General features: G+C 54.0%; 1 protein-coding gene across 3 annotated transcripts in view; it reads left to right on the forward strand.

Moving 5' to 3' along the window:
* The first annotated feature begins 4897 nt into the window (after positions 1-4897).
* The window catches only part of LOC124241393 (semaphorin-4D-like), a 92027-nt gene continuing 76194 nt past the window's right edge, over positions 4898-20730 (forward strand). Inside the window, exon 1 of one of the 3 annotated variants that reach the window (XM_046665153.1) lies at positions 4898-4954. The gene's annotated coding sequence lies outside the window, so the exon portion shown is untranslated. Of the gene's footprint in view, positions 4955-16213; positions 16345-20730 lie in introns of those variants that run through there. The other 2 variants (XM_046665155.1, XM_046665152.1) reach the window with 2 other exon arrangements.

Consider the following 20730-nt stretch of genomic DNA (forward strand, 5'->3'; position numbering starts at 1 on the left):
TGGCGGGGCCCCGCGGCTTCTATTTCTGTCGCGGAGGCCGGGGCCCCGCGCGCAGGACCGGAGCCGCGCACTCAGACAGGTGGGGCAGCTCGCGCCGCGGCACAGTGCTGCAGGCCCCGGCTTCCTTTAGGGTTTGGCTGCCTGGTTCTAGAAAGAGCCACGGAGAATCACCAGTTTGGGCTCGGGCTGCACCTGTTGCAGGCGGCTCGTGAGCTGCAGGGGGCTGTGTCCACTGGGGTTTTGCCCGTGTAAACATGGAAGGGAGAGTTGGGTCCTCCTCTTCGTTTCTTTAGTTTCCTATTGGGGGTGGGGGTGCGTGGGAGTCTTTAGGTGGGCAGTTCACTGAGGACGAGGCCTGTTGTCAAGGGCTGGGCCCGGCCTCTGGAGCGTGTGCCGCGCTAAGTTGCTCTGCTTTTGTTTTGAAAACCTCCCCTTTTGCTGAGCACATCCAGGCCGTGGGTGGCCAGGTGCCCGCAGGCCAGGCCAGACCTGAGGCCTGTGGCCAAGGGGCCAGCCCTCCTGTTCTGAGTCTATTCAAATCCACTAGGCGCCACCGAGCGGAAGTTTCCTTTCCAGGGAGTGAGGTGACACTGGTGGCCTGTCACCTCATATCTACCCCAGGCCTGGGGCCTGCCTGCTGGCTGCCTGGGCGCCGTTATTTGGGAATGTTTACTGTGTCCCAGAAACAGGCTGCCTCGGCCAGCGCTGGGGCCAGGATTCTAGAAGATAATGCCCCCTATTGTCACTGAAACGGTTGGTGTCTGTGCACATCGTCTGCAAGAATAAAGAAGAATAAAGAGCGCTGCTCTGAGGAACTCCTGGCACCGCGTCCTACCAGGGACGAAACCTTCAGGAACAAGGGGACTGTGAGGGTCCCAGTGGGACGTTTCACACCCGGGAGCCAGAGCTTCAGACTGAAAGTGTCTTTAGCACACCCAGCAGGTACATCAGATCAAGAAATAAGAACTCAGCCCTGGCACGGAGAGGCCACTGTGCCGGGTCCCTCCCTGGCATGCTGTTGCAGGACCTAGAGCTGGCGTAGGAGGGGGACTGGCTTCCCGTGATGGGCTTTGCCATCTGTCCATCTGTCTGCCCTCTGAAATGGTGCCGATGAGTTCCTCTGCCCGCCCTCCTGACCAGCACACGAGTCTGGTAGAAAATGCAGCCTTGCAGAGACCTCTCCTTTGTGACTGGGGAACTCTGGTGGCCTTACTTGGGGCCTGGCAGGCAGTGCGCCTACCCGGGCTGAGCTGTGGTGCAAGGCCATGCCGCACAGCTGTCCCCTGGGTCTGGGGCTGGGGAGATGACCTGATGACATCATCACTTGTGACCCTGTCTGTGTGCGTTAGCCGAGGCTGATTCCATCTCGGTCCGGTCTCCGCACCAGGCAGGGATGTGGAGGGCAGTGCTGGGCAGGGGGGGGGGGGGGGGGGCGGGTAGGGATGTGTGTTAATGGCCGGCTCTGAGTGGGGGAGGACCCATCGCTACTGCCAGCACACAGCAAAATCAATAATTCTTTGCAAAGATCAATGGTGGTCTCGTCGGTCTTCTGTGCTTCTAGAAGGAGCCTGCATCTCCCACAGTCTCCCTTTGGGTTCCTTTTTCGGGGGGGGATGGAGGGGCTGGAAGGGTGGCTGCAGAGCCTCCTCTGCCCTCTTGTCCTGTGTGGTGAGCCTCCGGCCAGAGCCCCTAGGGGGGCAGCTGTGACCCGTGTCCCCCCAGGTGTCCCAGTGTCCTGGCTTGGGCCCCTGATGCTGTAGAAGTGAATTCGCCTCCTGATTGTTTCATCATTTACAGCAGCTTCCCTGTCGTGCTAAGAATTTGCTTGGTTGAAAGAACTGGGAAGATGAGGTGGCCAGCAGTGCGCCTGTGCCCCCAGTCTCCAGCCATCTAGCTCTTCTGTTGACTGTCCAGCTATAGGGGTGGCTGTGGGGGTGAGGCTGGCCGTGTAGAGATGTACAGATGAATCTGTCATTGGCTGACTGTCGAGGGTGGTCCCTGGGAGAACAGCTGTGGTCCTTGCAGGTCCCACCTGGGGGCTGCTGTTTCTCTCTTGACCATTCCTGTTGCAGAAGGGAGGGGAGAGGTAGGAAGGAGATGGCAGCGAAGGTGACAGAGGCGTGGTGGGAGGTCTTCCCCCCCTCCCCCTGGGCTTGGCAAGTATAGCTCCCACAGCTCAGTCACATCGCTGGGGCCCATGGCTGTCTGGGGACATCTCTGGGTGTCACCCGAGAGCGGGGCTGGTTTAGCAGGCTCCTCTGTGCTGGAGGCTTGGCACAGCTCACGGCTCGCCTGCCGTCTGGAGGCCACTTGGGAAAGCAGAGATTTATTAGGAGGAAATATCTGCTGATTCAGGCAAGTGGAGATGGCCCGGCGAGTGGGCCTCGCCTGGAGCTGGGTGGTGTTATTCACTATGCCCATTAAGGTGATCCTGGGGATGAGGGAATTGGCTCATCCGTCTTCCGTGGAGTGGCTCGCTTTACTGCCTGCCTGACCCTCCCCCTGCGCAGACATGTACCTGGCAGCCACTCCGGGCCGGCTCCTTGCTGCTGCTCCTGGAGATCACAGCAAGCCGGGTGCTATCCTCTGACAGCCCCCTCCACCCCCACCCCATGTGAGCCTCCAGGGGCCATGGGGGCATTCGGTGTAAAAGTCTCCGATGCTGCTCGTGAAAGCAGAGACTGCCCCCCTCCCGGGGCACTTCTGCACAGCATCCTGGGGGTGCAGGCTTTGCACAGGATGCAGTCAGACCAGCCTCTGACGCGAGAATCACTCTTTCAAAACTTACAGTCTTTACGAGACAGTTGGCCATTTGTTGAGTGAGCGATGATTGCAAAGGATGCTTGTAGTGCTTAATAGCAGCACTGTGGTTTTGTTAAAACCATCTTTGCCTTTGAGTGACAGGTCCTGGAGTGCCCGCGGAAGGAACAATGCAGTGTTTGGGATCCATTTGGATCAGCGTGGGGAGGAGGCGGTGGGCTGTGGAGGGGAGGACTGTCCGTGCGGGGTGGTTGTCGGCTCTGGGTGAGGGGGTCTGCGGGTGCATTATTCTCTTCTGTCCATTCTGTGTATTTTTGAAGTTCTTCATAATAAAACGTTGATTATCATCTAAGAACCCCATTCCTCCCCAAAACATCCCCTAGGATCCTTCACTTCATGAAACAGTCAGAGGTTGCCTTTGAAAGCAATGCCAACATATTAAGTAAAAACATCGCCACTCAGCGTGGAGTGGGTAGAGCGGTCCATTCACGTGCATGTGTCGGTGCTTCCTGTGGACACGGTCTGGAAGGATGCACACAGTTCATTGACTGGACGGTGCTGGAGAGCCCACTGGGGACGAGCGGGGCAGGCGGTGCTCCAGGCTCCAGGGACGCAGCCCCGAGCAAAAGTGGCTGTGCAGTTAGTGACGGGCGAGAGGGAAGGGCGGGCGTGTGTGTGTGCCTGTGTGTGTTGGAGGAGGTGTGTGAGAGTGAGAGTGTCTGAGTGTGTGAGTTGAGATGTGTGTGAGTACGTGTGAGTGCTGGGCAGGCTGTGAGTGTGAGTGAGTGGTGGGAGGGGCGGTGGGGGAGAGGAAGAGGAAGGAGCGTGTGCTCTTTTTCCGCCATACGTACTTTTGTGCAGTTTGTTCTGTTACAACGGAATTCCTTCTGTAATTCGGAAATTAACCTTCAAGAAAGCGGTCTCCGTTAGGTAATACAGCATCCTATTTTAAATGTGCTAAGTTTCTAAATCTAAATTTACGTTTACTTCAAATGGAGTTTGATTTGTAGAAATTCATTTTCCTCCACAACTTAATAATGGGTGAAATGGCTAAACTGAAGCTCTCAGTGGGTCGATGGTCAGTGATGCTCTGTGTCTGCTCCGTGGGCCGTGAAAGGATGGAGATGATACCCTGCCCTTGGCATCAGGGGGCACAGGGCCCAGACCCTGACAGTTAACAGCAGCCTGTCCTCCCGCAAGTGGCCTGTGAGCTGAGGCCGTATGCGCCAGCCTAGGCCTGGGCCGTGGGGTGGGCGGCTCTCAGCTCAGACCCCCCTGGGCCTGGTTCAGGTGGAGCAGCATGTCCGGGGAACTTGGCCCAGAAACAAGAGCAAAGATGGTCTGGAGCCTTGGCAGGTGGGTTTCTACTGCCGGGGGGTACCCTGCCTCAGGGGCTGTTCCACTCATTTCTGAGATTTGCTTTGTTTTCTCTTTCATGTAGTCGAGGGTATGCTAAGTACCCTTAATCCACGCTAACAAAAAAGCGTGAAAATGGTAAGCCATGAAGTGAAAAGTACAAGTTGACTGGAATTCTAGGATTTTTCCCTATTTTCCTGTCCTATGGCAAGAAATTGGAGTTGCTGTAACAGCGGGCAGAGCACCTGCCCTGGTCTGGCATTGGGTGCTGATGCTGACCTGTGTTTTCCGTGGCTGTGGGAGGGCTCAGCTGGGTGCTGCCCTGAGCCGAGGTGGTTTCTGTGTGGCCAAAAGTCACCTGTGTGGGAAGGCGTGTGGCACACAACCCCCTGCTCTACTCGGCTCGGGTGCATGCCTGCATTCCCGTCCTCTGGGAGGCTTTGGGGGTCCCACCGCAGTCGGGCTGTGCTGGCCGTTCAGGGAGCTCAGGAGCTCTGTGTCCTTTGTGGGTGACGTCCCAGCACGCAGCCCATCTTTGTTGGGGTGAAGAAGTTAGCTACCTCTCAGACCCTTCACCTCGCAGATTCGTCCACTTCACAGAGTCTGACCGTGTCCCCAGCAAGTGTTTACTGAGCTCCAGTTACAGCCAGAAACCGAGACAGAGGCCCCGCCCACTTGGACCTCATGGTTGAGCAGAGGGAGCCAGAAAGCAAGCAGGAGAGGAAGTAGACCAGCTTCCGTCCCAGGTGGGGCCATGGTGCTGGGAGAAAGACGGCGGGGGCCACGTGTTCCCGGGAGCAAGGGCTGGGGGCCGCCCGGAGCTGGTGGTGTGGAGGAGGTGAGGAGTGACCTGGGGACATCTAGGCACATGTGAACAAGGCCAGAGCAGAGTGGCTGTCGGCAGGGACAGGAGCAACCCCCGGCAGGTTGGGGCGTCTGGCTGGATTGTGGGTTTGTTGTGAGGATGGAGCCAGCAGGACAGTTGGAGCAATAGAGGAGTCCAAGATGACCCCAAGATTCTTGGTTCAGGCACCTGGAAGGATGGAGTCAACATCATCCTGGGATGGGACGGGTGTGGCAGAGGAGCTGTGGGGAATTCGGGAGGAGTGCTGGCTCTCCAGATGGAACCTGTGAGCTCCATCACCGTCCAGGTGGAGGCGGCGAGGGGCCTGCCTGTCAGACAAACAAGACTAGAGTTTGGAGGAGTGGCCTGGGCTGGGGCAGTGACCCTGGCCACTGCCGGCACAGAGCTGATGGGAGTCAGCACGAGGCAGCAAGGGGGTGGGATGGATGGAGGAGAGGAGTGGTCCAAAAGCTGAGTCTAGGGATGAGAGGAGGAGTGGCCAGCGAGGCAGGAGAAAGCCAGGAGTGTCTTGGGGTGTCTGGGGCCACTGCAGAACACACATGGTGTCGGAGGACTGCCCGGCTGAGGGGTCCAGGGAGGCGAGGACTGAGAACTGACTTTGGAGAATGACCTTAGCAGCATGGAGGTCACTGGTGACTGGACAAGAAGTCTGAGTGGCCAAGAGTCTACCAGGGGCAGAAGGGAGCTTGAGACAGCAGGAGTCTGTAACTTTTTCGACAGTTTTGCTGTGAGTAGAGCTGAGAAGTACAGGAGGAGCTGAGGGGCATGTGAGGTTGAGAGAAGGCTTCTGTTTCAGGTTTCTGTCCTGAAGGGGAGGATGGGGGTGGGGGGGCATGAAGAAAGTGGGGAGACACTTGCCAGAGTCCTCCCCTGGGATGAGGGAGATGGGGCAGACGGGAGGGGTTCCCATGTCAGGCCAGCTGTCCCCCCGCAAGCTTTTGTTGACCTCTAGTGGCCACTGGGCATCTGCTTGGCCCTGGGGTCCACAGACAGAGGATGGGGGCCAGGGCACAGAGAATGGGCGTGGATGCTCCTGGAAGCCGAGCCTCTGGGCACAGAGGTGGGGCGCTCAGGGGTGATGGAGCGCTCAGGGGTGATGGAGTGCTCACGGGTGATGGAGTGCTCATGGGGGTGGGCTGCAGGAGACCTGGAGAGCAGGGTTGACTAGGCTCCTGGGCAGAGGTGGATGGGGAGGACAGCTGTGTGGGATGGAGAAGGGCACGGGGGGGTGGGATGGGCAGGGGTGGGCACTCAGGGCGTGACCGGTCTGGCCAGAAACCAAGGCTGAAAGTAGGGCCTCATCCTCTGGTTTGTCTTGTTGCCAGCCAGACCGTGAGCGCTTCCCTCCTGATGTTAGCCTGGCATTTGCTACACCCGGGCCCCACCTTAGCAAGGGCCTGGGTTTTATCTGTAACACTGACTTCATTCTACACCTGCCGAACGCTAGATGAACGAGAGAGCACTTCCCAAGGTGTGGTCCATGCCAGTGGCATCGCATCGCTGTCGGAAGTGCAGGATCTCCACTCCACCCTGCGCCCCTGAGTCAGAAGCTCGGTTAGAACAGGCTGCCCGGTGGATGCTGACTTACTGTGTGGCTTAAGAGCCGCTGTACTAAGACACAGCCCTCCGTGGGTGGGTGCACCCTGCGGGGGCCAGGATGGCAGGGCAGGGCCCCGGTCGTCACTCTGGAGGCACATTAGACTCAGGGTCCTTACCCCTCCAAACAGTGTCTCCTAAGTCAATTTTATTGAGGTTTAAATTGCATTCAATAAAAGGTACTTGTTTTAGGTGTTCCTCAGTGAGCTTGGATAAATGCATAGTTATGCAGCTGCCACGGTAATAACGATACAGGCCAGGGGTGGGTAAACCTGGCCTGCAGGTCAGATGCACCACGCCCATCCATCCATTCACCTGGGGTCGTCTGTGGCTCCCTTTGCGCTGGTGCAACCGTGTTGAGCAGTTGCAACAGAGACCATTGGCCCGTGAGCACTCCCCAAATTGTTGTCCCTTTGTCCTCAGCCCCACGCCCAGGCCATCCCTGATCTGCTGAGATTAGATTATTATAGGTGATTTGTTTCTTTAAGAGTTTCAAAACAGAGACGTATGTTACAGACTCTCGGGTCCAGCGTCTGCTCTCACCTTGGTGTTTTTGAGATTCTTGCTTCGCTGTGCATACTGGTCCTTCGTATCCTTTTATCTCTGAATCCTGTTTCATTGCGTGGGTGTACTGTGGTTTGTTGATTCTTTCACCTGCTGGTGGATGTTTGGATTCCTCCTGTTCTGGGTTGTTGTGAGTATCAGGGCTGTGAGCTACAACTGAACACAAGAGGACAGGCAGCCAGTTAAACATGAGCAAACATTTCCCTAGAGAAGATGTACAAATGACAGATGAGCACATGAGAAGATGCTCAGCTCGTTAGTCACTGGCAAGCACAGAGCAAAACCACAGTGAGAGACCACTTCCCACCCGCCAGCATGGCTTTTAGGAAAAAAATGGACAATAGTAAGTGTTGGGGATCAGGTGGAGAATTGGAACCCTCATACATTGCTGGTGGGAACGTAAAATGGTGCAGCAATTTTGGAAAACAGTTTAGAGATTCCTCAAAAAACTAAACATGGAATTACCATATGACCCAGCAATTCTACTCCTGGATATCTACCCAGAAGAGCTTAAAACAGATATTCAAACAAAAACTTGTACATGAGTGTTCATAGCAGCACTGTTCACGGTAGCTAAAAGATGGAAACAACCCAAATGGCCATCAGTGGATGAATGGATAAACAAATGTGGTCCATCCAGACAGTGGAATATTACTCAGCCGTAAAAAAGAATGAAGCACTGGCACATGTTACAACATGGATGACTCTTGAAAACGTTATGCTAAGTGAAAATAGTCAGATATACAAAGGCACAAATTGTATGATTCCATTTATAAGAAATGTCCAGAACAAGCAAATCCACAGAGACAGAAAACAGATTAGTGGTCGCCAGGGACTGGGGGAGGGGCAAATGGGGAGTGAGTGCCTAATATGTATGGGGTTTCCTTTGGAGGTGATGAAAATGTTCTGGAACTAGATAGTGGTGATGGGTGCATAACATTGTGAATGTACTCAATGTTGCTGAATTGTACACTTTAAAATGGTTAAAATAATAAATTTTATGTTATGTGTATTTTACCACAATAAGACATGGTGTAAAAAATGCTCTGTGCATTCGTATGCAGATCTTAGTGTGGATGTGTGTTTTCATTTCTCTCTGGTAACTACCTAGGACTGGAATTGTAGGGTTGTGTAGTAAGTGTATATTTAACTTTGTAAGAAACTGGCAAACTGTTTTCCACGTGGTTGTATCATTTTACATCTCCGATGCTAATGTGTGAGAGTACAGTTGTTCCACATCCTTGCCAAAACTTGCTGTCGTCAGTCTTTTTAATTTTAGCTACTCTACTCGGTATGTTGTGGTCCTGCATTATTAAGGTTTTAGTTCAGTATCTTTTCGTGTGCTTATTAGCTATTCGTATATATTCTTTGAAGTGTTCAGATCTTCTGCCAGCTTTTTAATTGGTCTCTTTGTCTTCATATATTTGAGTTCTAAGAGTCCTTTCCATGTTCTGGATTCAAATCCTCTGTCAGATATTTGAACTGCAAGTATTTTCCCTCAGTCTGGCTTACCTTTTTATTTTATTAATGATGTCTTTCAAAGGGCAGATGCTTTTAGTTCTAAGTCCAGTTTTATCAATCGTGTTGAGTAGTTTGTGCTTTTTGTGTCCTACTTAAGAAATCTTTGCCTAACCCATAATCATAAAGATTTTCTTCTGTGTTTTCTTCCAAAAACGTTATAGTTTTAGCTTTTCAGTTTAGATCTATTATCCATCTTGAATTACATGTTAACTGGAAAGAGCTAAAGATTGAGGTCTATTGTTTGCATATGGCTATCCAGTCGTTCCAGCACCATTTGTTAAAGAAACTATCCTTTCTCCGTTGAGTTATGTTGGCGTCAGGTTTGGAAAGGAACTGAGTGCCTCTGTGTGGCTGTGTGTCTGGACTTGGTTCTGGTCTGTTGGGTCTTATTCCTCAGCCCCCACACCACGCTGTCTTCCTCACTGTCACGTTACATAACTCTTAGAATCGGGTAACGTGAGCCTTCCAGCTGTGCCTCGTGTTGTCTGTTCTGGATCTTACGCATTTCTATATAAATTTAAAATCAGCTTGTCAATTTCCACCAAAAAAGCCTGCTTGGATTTTCACTGGGATTGCTTTAGATCCAGTCAATTGATCCATTGGTCAATGTGGAGAAAATTGGCGTCTTAACAGTACTGAATCTCTCAGCCAGCGAGTGTGGACGCTCTCCATCTGTTCGTCCCCCTCATGTCTCTTAGCAGTGACTTGTGCTCGGTGTACAGGTCTTCTGTGTAGTGTATCAAATCCGTTCATAAGTATTTTGAATGTTTATTATAGAGGGATTTTTAAAAATTTTATTCTGCAATTGTTTATTGCTAATGTATAGAAATACAATTGATTTTTTAAATATTGTTTGTCCTGTGACCTTTCTGAATTGTTTAGCTTTTTTTGTAGTCCCTTAAGATTTTGTGTATAGATAATCTGACTGTTATGAGTAGGACCATTGTACTGCTGTCTTTCCAATTGGAAGGCTTTTTATTTCTTTTCTTCTTTTCTTCTATTGTCTAGGATGTTCAGTACAATGTTTAACAGAAGTGGTGAAACTGGACATTCTTGCCTGTTCTCGATCTTAGGAAGAAAGAACTGAGTGTTTTTCCTGGACTGTGATGTTAGGTGAAGGTGTCACACACGTGGCTTCTAGGAGGCTGAGGACGTTTTCTGGTTTGTAGAGAAGTTTTATTGTGAATGAATGTTGAATTTCGTCAAATGCTTTTTCTGTATGTATTGAGATGACCGTATGGGGGTTTTTTTTGTAAATATGGTGAGTTACATTGATTAATTTAAGAATATTAAACGTCCTTGCATTCTTGGCACAAACCCCAGTTGGTCCTGTTTTTATACATTTCTGGGTACAGTTTGCTACAGTTTGGTTAAGGATATTTGTAACTGTATTCACGAGGGATATTGTATTCTTTTCTTGTAACACCTGTCTGGTTTCAGTATCAGGGTAATACTGGCCCCACACAATGATTTGGGAAGCGTTCCCTCTTCGTTTATTATTTTTATGAGTTTGTGTAAGATTGGTGTTGTTTCTTCCTTAAATATTTGGAGACTTTACTAGTGAAGCCATCTGGGGTTTTCTTTATGGGGAACTTTTGATTATGAGTTCAGCTTCTTGATGTAGGGCTGTTAAGATTTTCTGTTTCTTCTTGAGTTGGTCCTGGTGATTTGTGTGTTTCCAGGAATCTGTCCATTTCATCTAAGTTATCAAACTTGTTGGCATAATGTTGTTCATAACATTCCTTTATTATCCTTTTCATGCCAGTAGGATCTGTATGATGTTCCCTCTTTCATTTCTGGGCCTGGGGTCCTTGAAAAAACAAAGCAAAGCAAAGCCAAACCCCAGTGTCTGGCCCCACCCCTAGTTACATCAGAATCTGTTGGGGTGGGAAGGAAGGCACGGACCGCTGGTTTTGACACCTGCTCAGGTAATTCTGACGTGCGGCCAGGGTTGAGCACCTTCGAGGTAGAGGCAGGAGGGATAATCTTGACGTACTGGTGGTCCAGGCAGCCTTGGCCGTGGTCGGGCCTGTGGATGAGGAGGGTCTTCAGTAAATGCCGACCCTGGCATGAGGGAGAGATCGGAAGGAGGGCACCGGGCCAGGTGACGAGGCCTGGAACACCAGATCACATGGTTTAGACTCCTTCTCTGCAGGTTGTGTTTGTTTTTAAGGCAGATTTACGGAGGTGTAATTTGCATACAGCAGAATTCTCTCTTTTTAGTGTCCTGTTCCGTGAGTTTGATACATAGTCATGTGACCACCGCCAAATCAAGATGTGGAAAATTTTGTAACTCTATAAATTCCCTTCTGCCCCTTGAGTAGGTCCTTCCCCCGCCCCCAGCAGAATCTGTTTCCCATCCTTAGAGACCATTCCAGAATGTTGTGCAAGTGGAGTCATACGGTTTGCAGCCTTGCGTTCGGTTTCTTTCACTCGGCCTCATTGTGCAAGAGTTTGAGCAGTAGCTGATGCGGTCAGACGCATGTTTGGGGGTGACTGGCACCTCTGATCAACGAGTGGGAGAGGCAGGGGTGGAGACGGGGAGGCCCTGATGGGAAGCGTGACATGGCGAGACTCACAGTGACCTCATGGTAAGTGACATGCCAAATGCCTCTGTGCCGTCTCGTGGAATCCTGACACAGTCCTGTCGCATGGGGACCATTCTTCCCTCTTCTGCAGGTGAGGATGTAGAGAACAGAGAAGATAGGACACTTACTCACGGGGTCGCTCATCCAGGAAGTGGCGAAGTGCGGAGTGGGCCCAGGAGCTGAGACTGGCAACCACAGGGAGGCGCGCTGTCCCTATAGAGAATCTGACGCGCTCCGAGGGACGGCCATGGGTCAGGCGTTTTAAGGGCGCGTGCCCTTGGCCATTGTGGTTCAGCATCTAGAACTTTACCTTGAGGAATCATGGATGTAAACAAGCGTTCATTGGAAAAGGTGTCTCCCAGTGTTTATAACAGAAAACCTAGATAGAAGCTGAAAGCCACTGACAGACGGTCAGATGAGGAGTCTCTGAAAATAATAGTGTGAAACGTGACTAATGCAGTGGAAGACCAACATAACACATAAATGCCAAACCCGTCCCTACCGTGGTGCGTACAGCAAGGACCCAGTTCGCCCAGAGAGCACTCGAGACCGTGTCCAGAGTGCTGGTCATGTGAGTAGTTGGTGACGTCCCTATTGTTTTCTCTTTGGTGCTGGTCTGCGTGTCTCTGATTTTCTGTAGTAATATTTGTTATGGAGATTGTAAAGTGGAGATCATAAAGGGAGAATACGAGGAAAAAAATGGAAACCACGACTCTCTATCACACACACACACACACACTCACACACAGCCCGTGTGTTCTGAGAGCCCGACACGCTTTCCTTAGACTTGTTATACCTGCCCGGCTTAAAAGGCACTGGGAGTTCTGCTGTTTGTTGTCCTTTTAAGTGGAAAACATTGTGTGGGAAGCAGGGCTGCATGTTGGCCTCCCCCACACCAGCGGGGGCAGCGCCAGCCACAGAGGGGAGGGTGGGGTTGCTCTGTGCCAGCACGGGAGGTGGGCCCACACGCCCTCCCTTCCTGCACGTGGTGCTGTGAGAGCTGCTATGACAGTGGCGTGGGGCTGGCCCCGGGCCTGCCTAGGCCTGTCACACCTTGGGGGGGGGAGGGTGCATGGACTCAGTAAGTCCTGCCCCTCCTTGTGAGCACAGTCAGCAGCAGTGGTTCCTGGGGGCCTGCGAGATTATGAAATGAGATGACATGTGAAATATCCCTTTTTGGCAAACTTTGAACCAGGATGCCTGTGGAATTCAGTGTTATGTTTAAAACCAAGCTTCCGAGAGATTTCAGTGCATGTATAACATTGCCAAAAACATTCTTTATTAGACTATTAAAACTTCACGGCACTCAGGCAGCCCGGCTGCTTTCAGACCCTGAGGATGACTCACAGTGAGGCATGCATCGTACACTGTGAGGCAGTGCACACGTGCGCACCTGTGCACACATAATACACACATACGGTCCCCACACACACCACTAAAACCAGTTTTCCTCAACAGAGCACTCACCCTTAACTACATATGATGCTCTCTGATATTTTGTTCAATTGCATTTTATTTAAAACTCTGTTTCTACCCCCCAGGTTGAAAAATATCCCCATTTGACATCTGGTCCTCTGTGTGACTGTGCGGACATTTTTAATTTTGGCCTTCTGTCAATATGTGCACATTACATATTTTCATTTATTTCCCACATCAGCGGACTTGTCCCTGTGGGTCCCTTGTCCTTGGTTTCTCCGTGTCCCAGGCTGAGCACAGGTCGGAGCCTGGAGCACAGGGGCTGCTGCAGCACTGTGTGCTCAGGAGCCACGGGGCGTGGAAACTGGGTCAACGCAGAGTCCCTGGCGGGCAGAAGTGCATTGCTGGCATGTCTTTGAAATCCTAGGGCATGGCTTGGGTTTCAGTGGTGGGATCCTGTGAGGCCCCCCGGGTTCCCTGGGCCTCCCTGGAAGCAGTGGCCGTTTTGTAAAGATGCAGCCTCTCCGTGTGGGGCCCACAGCCTCGCACTGCATGAACCAGACCTCGCGGGGCAGGGCTTGGTTTTCACCAGCGAAGCCGGGAGACGCTGAGGGCCTGGAGCTCAGGCCTTTGGGGAGACACAGATCCTGTCCATCTGCAGTGACCGCTTGCTCTGCGGCTCCACCAGCACAGAGCCCCGTTCGTTAACCACGTCGGGGGTCAGCCTCCGTGGACGGCCGGGCCGGGGTCAGAGGAGCAGTGGCGTGGCTCCTGTGCGCAGAAGCCGTTTCCTACGGACCACCTTCTGGAAGCCTGGCAGTGCCCGTCAGCTGCCGGCTGGGAGGGCTGGGTGCTTCTCCGAGGATGCAGCGTGGCCTGGGCTTGTCTTTGTGCTTTGACAGGGTGGATGCCCGTCTGCTCAGAGCCAGAGGGGCCGAGTCCCCTGGAAGGAAGTGTGGTCTTGGGGCTGTGGTGTCACGGTCATCTTCCGCCCAGCACAGTGACCCATGTGTGGCCTCTGGCTGGGCCTGCTGTCCTGGGGCGCCCTCTCTGCAGATGCGTTCCAGGAGAGCAGCAGGAGGCAGAAGCAGCCGAGGGACAGGGAAGTGCACCCTTCCAGTGCCGTGGCCGCCTGAGCTGGGGGAGTCACATCCCGCAGCCACCCTCCTCCCGCGGTCCCCTCGCCCCGCTCGGCCGTGCCTCTCAGCTTCCTTCTCCATCTTGAAATTCGAGGGAAGGTCACCAACAACAAAATGACAGTGCCTCCGCCTAGCCTGCCCTCTTGTCTCTCTGTTCTGTCTTCCCGTTTCCCTCTTCCTTCCTCGGTGAGACGTGTGATGTGCACACAGCCTCGGTGCACAGCTTGCTTTGCTCACAAGTGGAGCCCAAGCTTGTGGCACCTAGGATGCTGCTGGCCCCGCAGCCCTGGGCCGTGTGGCACTGCTCCCCAAGGGTCCGCTTCCCGGCTCGTTGCTGCAGAGGCTCATCCTGGCCGGCTTTGCTGTGTATGCTGGATTCTGCAGCTCGCATCCATGGGTGTCACTCTGCTCCTGTGTGTGGCACTGTGCCGCTCGCTGCTATCCTGTCGCATGCGTGCACCGCGGTTCTGGTGCCTCCCTGAACCTCTGTGCTGCTAGCAGGGTTTCTTACGTGGGCTGTTATGCATGGGCTCTGAGCATCCTCGTCCCTTTGTTCTCCATTCAGGATGCTGGGGGTCCTAGGTTTTGGGCTCCACTTCCCTGGGCAGACAGCTCACCTGTGTCTGAGACGGGGCCCCCTGAGTTCAGGTCTTGGCCTGCTCCCTGGCACCCTGTCTCCTGCCCGGCTCGGACCCTCTCCCTTCACCAGGAGCTGCCCTCTGGGGAGGGCCCTGGGCCTGCTCCTCCTCCACCTCTGCTGCCGGTGGGCCCTCGAGGTCTCTTCAGCTGCACCTGGCTCCTTCCACCTTCTGCATCTCCCCACCTGGCGGGCCCAGGAAGGCTGGGTGGAAGCCCCCATGGTCACTATAACGTGGGTCCTTCCCTGGTCTGCGGTTCTGTCTCTCACTGCATCGACCCCTCTCATTCACCTGTGCCGCGCTTCACTCCACGTGACATGCCCGGTGTGTCCCAGGCTCTGTGTTTGCCATGGGGGGTCGAGATCCGGCAGTTGTGGGCAGAGGGAGAGCAGACAGGACGCAGTGCTTCCAGCTGGACGACAGTGTGTAGCCTGCTGATGGGGGTCACGTGCCACCGGGGAGGGAACCTTGAGGGTGGGCGTTGACCAATAAGGATGGGCTCAAGTTCTTGAGGTCAGGAACGCTGATTCGGAACTCGAGAATAAGCGGGAAAGATCCGGAAGCTGGGTGGGGAGGACAGCTGTGGCAGGTTAAAAACATGGCTGCAATCTGTTGGCATTGCTGTCACTGAGATGCGTGGGCCAGGGTGGCCTCAGGACAGCGTGGGTCTTGGATCCCTGAGATGCCAAGGAAGGGTTGACACCCTGCGGCCACCATGCTGTGAGGAGGCCTCAGCCTCTGGAGGCCACGGCAGTGGGCAGTCTTGGCCTCCGCACCCTCTGAGCCAGGGCCCGATGTGTGAGGTTCCAGCCCTCACATGGCTGCAGCCCTCACCATCGGGCCCCCTGGCCCAGGCCTCAGACGTCAGAACAGAGAGCAGTGTCCCTGCTGGGGCCTGGTCGAGGACCACAGGACCTGAGCACAGCGGGCTATGTAGGCCACTGAGTCCAGGGTGGTTTGTTGTAAAGAGCAGGATTGACTGTAATGGAAGTGATGGCTCCCCAGGGAGTGGGCAGGGCCTTGGGTGGGGCGTGGGCAGCCCGGGACACAGTGCTGGGTGGGAGGGCGGAGTGCGCACCCTCACCGGGGCGGTAAAAATGACCACCTGAGTTTCATCCTGAGCGTTTTCGTGGTGGGTGCGGCAGGAGGCCTTCCCGCCTTGTCGATAAACTGACGGTGAAGCAGGTGTGCTCCAGCCTCGTACAACACGTGCACGCACGCCTGTTTCCTGGGCTGCGTACGGAGCTCCACCCACTGGGGCTTAAACGTCAGGAGTTCCTTCTCCCTCAGTTATGGGGGCCACAAGTCCAAGATCAAGGTGTCCTAGGACCATGCTCCCTCCGAAGGCTCCAGGGGAGGACCCTTCCTGCCTCTTCCAGCTTTTGGGGGCTCCAGGCACACGTGGCTTGTGGCCACATCGCTCCCACCTCTGCTCTGTCACCATGTGGCCTTCTCCCTTGTTTGTCTCCTCCATGTGTCTCTTATAAGCACACTTGTCATTGGAGTTAGGGTCCACCTGGATGATCCCAGATGATCTCGTCTTAACTTAATGATCTTAACTGAATTTCACCTGCAAAGACCCTATTTCCAAATACAGTGACATCCACAGGCTCCCGGGGGACGTTCTCTGCGACCTGCTGCAGCCCAGGAGAAGGCGACAGAAATACTCTGTGGGGTGGCAGGAGCGGGCGGCCGGGTGGGGCGGGCGGGGTCTGGCAGGCGTTTGCTTTCTCCAGGATGTGCTTCAGCAGCGCTTTATCAGCAGGAAAATGGAAACCGCGGCTGCTCTCTCCTCCGTGGGAAGCGATAGAAGCGAGCAAGCGCGTGGTGGAAACTCGCACTTTCTGAAATAACTGTGCTTTGACTCGGAGGGGAAACAGGAAGCCCTTCTATCTGTTTAGGTGAGTTTTTATCTCTGCCGGTGGGGCCTGTCCTTTTAAGTTATGTTTCTGCAAAAGTACTGGTTGAATCTCTAGTGTGAACAGGAAGTCAGATATGCTGACTAACTTTTCCTTTATTTTAACGGCGTTTTTATTGTTTTGAAAACGAAGGCAGAAAGCAGAGAGGCCGAAGCTGCCGCCTTGAGCCCTGGGGGCCTACCGTCCATGCTGTATTTCTCAGGGCTTGTCCATTCCCTTTCACACACCCAGATGCACGTGCGTGTGCGTGGACACTCACACAGGACATTCATATAGACGGCGCTCTCCCCAAAGGGTGGTCACCGCCTTGGGGGTCGGCAGCTTGCTTTCCTCCCTCAGCTCCGAGGCAGAGACATGTGTGCTCTGTGAGGGCCCTGCACCCCCACTGGCATGTGTCCCGGGTCTCCCAGCCCGTGGGCCATGTGCCCCGTGTCCCACAGCCTGTGGCGGGAGTTTGGACATCTCCCCTATCTGCCACATCCTCGGCCATGTTTCTTGGTGAACCTCAGTGAGTGTTTTTATAGGAAAGAGTCTTAGAATGGGAATATTTGAGTCAAAGGCGCATCGTATTCAGTTTTGGCCACAGTCGCTGAGCTGATGCAGGACAGCTCTGTGCCCCCAGCTCACGAGGGTCTCTCCCACCCCTCGTGCCCACAGAGCATTGCTGGTGGGCTTAGTCCTCACCGGACGATCAGGAAAGGGGAGGTCATGGTCTCCATCCTTATCGCTTGGTGGTGGTTTGTTGGTTGTTTATATTATCTCCCGAAGCACCTGTTGGTGGGCTTCACCCTTTTTAATAGAAATTGGGTTGTTCTTTTATTAGTTGTATTGTTTTGAAGAGTTTTGTTCATTTTAGAGTATTCTGGAAAAGAAAAGCCTATTTGAAATGTTTCATCTGTAGGTTTGTCAGTAGATGTGAGTGGACTCAGACTGGGGTGCTGTGGGACCATTGCCGGCTCCCTGTGGCTTGTCTGGGGTGGAGGTACCCTGAGGGGCCAGGCCCTTTTATGTCCGTTGCTCTCAGACAGGCATTGGTCAGCTTTGGCTGTGCCACCCTGGCGCCTACCTGCAGGACATGCAGTGGCCCCTGGGAATGGTGGGGCCCGAGAAAAGGAATTAACAGTGTTTGTAGTAAGCCGTGTGTGTGTGTATGTGTGAGTATATGTGTACATGTGCCATGCATGTGTGTGTGTGCACATGCGTGCACACTCCTGAGAAGCAGGCTGCGGCAGAGCACGAGGTCTGCATTACAGAAGCTTCGTGGACTGAGGCGTCTCTGCCCAGTAGGAAGCTAATAGAACTTATTTTCCTCAAGTCTTAATCGTAATTTCAGCCGAATGGTAAAACTCACCCACCCCACAACGCCCCCTCCTCACCTCTCGTTTGTCTTGAGTGATAATGCGCAGGTGACAATCCACTGGAGGCCACAAGTAATGTGGCCTTTTTTCTGGGGAGTCAGCTCTGCATCCCAGCCAGATGCTGGGCGTTGTGTTCCAGATCATTCACACATGTTGGGACCCTCTATGGGGCACCGTGGGCTCACGGGGGCCTCTCTCCACACAGAGGTTCTGGTCCGAAGCACCAGGCCAGCTGGCATCTTGGATGCAGTATCCCTGATTGTATCACTCAGGGTTCTCCAGAGCAACAGAAGTGACGGGGTGTGTGTATGCGTGTGGGTGTGTCTAGAGAAGAGAGGGAGGGAGGGAGGGAGGTTTATTTTAAGGAATCGGCTCATGATTGTGGAGCTGGCAGGTCTGAAATCTGCAGGGCAGGCCACAGGCGCCCTGGAGGGTCATCTGCTTTACTCAGAGTCCACGGACTGAAGTGTGAATGTCATTCAGAAAGTACCTTTGCTGAAGCCTCTGGAATAATGTCTGACCGAGTGGGCACTGAAGCCTCTGGAATAATGTCTGACCGAGTGGGCACTGAAGCCTCTGGAATAATGTCTGACCGAGTGGGCACTGAAGCCTCTGGAATAATGTCTGACCGAGGGGGCACTGAAGCCTCTGGAATAATGTCTGACCGAGTGGGCACTGAAGACTCGAATAATGTCTGACCGAGTGGCCAGGTGGGCAGGTAAAATTAACCACAGCACTGACGAGTGCCCCTGAGTCCCTGGAGCCCCTGTGGCGGGCCGTGGGTACGTGCGTGTGCTTGCTCCAGGTGTATGAGGATGAGGGTGACCTGCTCCCCGAGCAGGCAGGGCTCCTGACTCGTCCCCAGAGGCCACAGGGTGGGCATCGGCCTGGAGGACGGTGCTGGGAGCGGCTCCAGCCTCGTGCAGGCTGAGCCCCATGCCATCCAGCTCGTGTCCTCACTGGGCTGGGGCTTTGTTCCTGTCGCCTCTGGCCCCGAGCTTAGGCCTAGCGACTCCCCGGGGCCTCTGGGGAAGATGGTTGTCCTCTTTCCTCTGGAGAAGATTTCAACTCCAGAATGACATGTGGAGGAGTTTATTACCAGGGGCCCCTGATGGCCCACCTCCCTGGTGTTTTCTTGTTGTGCGAGAAACCCTTCTCCAGCCGCGGTCTGCCATCCTGTCCCTGCCCTCTGAGCCGCTGAAGTTGGCCTCCTGTCTGCCTGGCACGCTCTTAGTCGGCCTCTTGACGATCCTGTTATTTGACGATAAATAGTTACGACAAAGCAGAAGAAAACCCACGTGGTGTGCCGGGGCGAGCTTGGCCTAATGTCTGTGTAGGTTTGGATCCGATCTGCTTGGTGGAGAGGTGGGTGGAGGCAGAGAGGAGCAGGGTCCCAAAAGGTTAAAGGAAGGTGGTTCTTCTCTTTTTTTCCCGTCAGGTGTGGTGTTCCAGGTGAGTGAATGAACAAATGAATGAATGCATGCATGGGCCAGTGGGCTGGTCCCAGAGGTTGGGGGAGTGCAGCATGGCTGGCAGTGTGGTGGGCGGGCGTCTGGGGTCAGGGTGCCGGGGCTGGGACTCTGGGTCGGGGGGCAGGAACGCAGGTCAGCCTCTGGATCTGGCACTGGCATGTGTCGTGGACCCCCGCTGGCCGAGGCTCAGGGAGGTGGCACTAGGCAAAGGCAAGCAGGCCTCTGCTGGCTCCTGGGTGTGCCAGGGCACAGTGCAGATGCTGCCTGGCCCCAGGCTCCGAGGTTTCCTGCACAGCCTCTGGTCTCGCTCTTCTTGGAAGAGCGAGGCCTTTCCTGGCACCAGGGCCAGGCCTGAGTGTGCTGCTGCTGTGGTGGTCGTGGCTGTCTGTCCGGCCCTGGGGCCTCCTGCAGGGCTGGCGGGGCCTTTGTGGGCACCCTAAGCCTGACCTTCTCCCACTGGGGAGGGCCAGTTGAAATGCCCTGGAGAGCAGCTTCGGGGAGTGGCCTGAAACTGGGAAGGATGGAGCCGGGTGACAGCAAGTGCCAGAGCAGTGTGGCAGCTCCAGGCTCACCCCCCAGCTTCTAAAGCACCAGCTGCTCCCCTGCAGGTGCCATCCGGAACTTCCAAGGTGGCCCCGGGGGAGCATCCAGGGCCTCCACTGCCAGGACCCCTGTGGGGCTCCCCGGTGACAGACCTGAAACCAGAATCTGCGCTCTTGACCCGAGCCTGGCCTCTTGCTGCGGAAGGATGTGGCCAGGAGGAACACGAGAGCGGAGTAAGGGTTCCTTGACTCTCTTCTCTTCCGGGAGGGACACGTGCATCAAGAAGAGGCCTCGGAAACAGCAGCTGGATGACTTCTCATGTTTTCAGCCCTGTCCTCGGCCGGGATGTCGTGGAATCACAAAACGTGGAAGAGATAGTGAAGCATGGTAGTTTTATAAAAACGGTCCATGTGTGCTGAAGCTCGGATTCTGCAGGGAAGACGAACAGTTAGAGGGCTGACCACAGAGAAGGAAAGAGGAGCTAATTTAAACAATTTAGGGATTGTTTACGTGGCTCCTTCATCTGTATATACAATGGAGTATTGCTGGAAATCAAGAGCCTGGAGATGTCAGATCAGTTGATGTTTTATTTGTCCAGCATAATCTTTGTGCTGTTCTTATTTGGATCCAAAAGCCAGTGATTTCTTGACTCAGCCACCAACACAGAGTTTACACGAAGGTTAATTACCGTTCAGATCTTAGGATGCACAGAGCTGGGTGGATGCATCAGATTGTGTTTATTTTTGGTGTTTATTGGTGCCAGGTGTCTATAGCTGCAATTTCCATTTGGACATCATTGGGGTTAAGTGTCTTGGCAACCAGTGGTGGGGGCGAGAGGCCTTGTGCCCAGAAGCTGGTGCCCACGTGTCTGCAAAGTGGCTGGAACTTTTCCGAATGGGGAGCATGGACCATGCAGTGCAGCCACCAGGGATCCAGAAATCCTGCTGGGGGGTGTGATTCTTTCTCTGCCCCGTTCCCTGGTGACCTCGAGGAGA

This window comes from Equus quagga, chromosome 6, assembly GCF_021613505.1.
Source record: "Equus quagga isolate Etosha38 chromosome 6, UCLA_HA_Equagga_1.0, whole genome shotgun sequence".
In the NCBI taxonomy this organism is placed as follows: Eukaryota; Metazoa; Chordata; class Mammalia; order Perissodactyla; family Equidae; genus Equus; species Equus quagga.